Source organism: Octopus bimaculoides, chromosome 4 (genome assembly GCF_001194135.2).
Source record: "Octopus bimaculoides isolate UCB-OBI-ISO-001 chromosome 4, ASM119413v2, whole genome shotgun sequence".
NCBI classification, from domain to species: domain Eukaryota; kingdom Metazoa; phylum Mollusca; class Cephalopoda; order Octopoda; family Octopodidae; genus Octopus; species Octopus bimaculoides.
The window spans coordinates 68,949,660-68,951,052 of record NC_068984.1 but is presented as its reverse complement, the minus strand read 5'-3'; positions in this window follow the sequence as shown (position 1 = coordinate 68,951,052).

The window sequence follows — 1,393 nt, the reverse complement described above, 5'->3', positions numbered from 1 at the left end:
ATATATATATATATATATACGTGTGTGTTCCTTCTCCAATTGCTAGATGTCCATTAAATTTGAAATCTTAATTGTTGATATAACATGGTATGTCATAAGTGTCTGTATATTGTCTTTTTGTCATTTTGGTTATAAAATAAACAGATTAATCAACGGAATATAGTGTCTGCAAGTTGATGACTACCTCATATTCCCCTCCATGTTCTTTCAACTTCTGTCTATCAAATCAACTCACAGGGCTTTGGTCGGTTCCAAGGTATAGTTAAAGATGCTTGCTGAAAGGCGCCACACAGTAGGTTTGAACCCTGAGTCCTGAACCCTGAACCATATGACTAGAAGGCAAGCTTCTTACCTCACTGCGATGTAAACATTTTTCGAAAAGTTAAGAGAAAATCACAGGCTTAGTATTTTATTTAGCATTTAGGTATATTAAAATTTAGCTTCCGTTCCCACATGTTTCGCTCATCCAGTGTCTATCGCAGGAAAATGATAATGTAGCTTATACATTATGTGTATACATAATATATTTGTGTGTGTATATGTGTATATGTATAAACTGTATGGATACTGTTGAAACAAAAGATAATTTGTAATTTATCTGAAAATCTATATAGTATTTTGATGAAAATTTCCACGCAAGAATTAATTATGTTGCTCACATGTTGAGTATGTATATACCTTCTTATCGATTATGAATACCTCAAGAAAATAAATTGAATGGTTAATATTTGAAGATAGTCTTTTCTCGAAAGTTCGCTCCAATTGGATAGATATAAAATGTACCTATTTTGTAGGATATTCCTTTGTACTGGACAGTTAATATCTAACCTTCTCTGACTTGTAGTCACACAGGGATTAGAGATCAAAGATACAGCTGTCGAAAGAGATTATTATGTAGTAGATGACATGCGGCAAGCTAAGAAGACGAACAAAGTCACTGCGTTCATTCTTTCACAGCACAGATTTCATTAAGAAAACCCAAATAACTTGTAATTTATATGAACATTTGTTGAGCACTTTTGCGGAAAACATCGCACTGAGATCAATCATGATGCATATATGCATCTCGTTACAGTGTATATATGATTCGCATGTATACATATATGTACATATATGTATATAGAATAAAATTTATAGAAAAACAAAAGACGAAGACGGATGTATGAACAACAAGCATGTGCATTAGTTTGACGCTCGGGAAAAGTAAGAAATCGTTTACATTTCGAGCCTACTCTCTGCAAGATAAATGAACACAAGAAAATAAACATAAGAAGAGTATGATAAAAACTTGTATACATATATATATGTATATTTATATGTACACACACACATACACACACACACACACACACACACACACACACACACACACACACACACACACACACACACA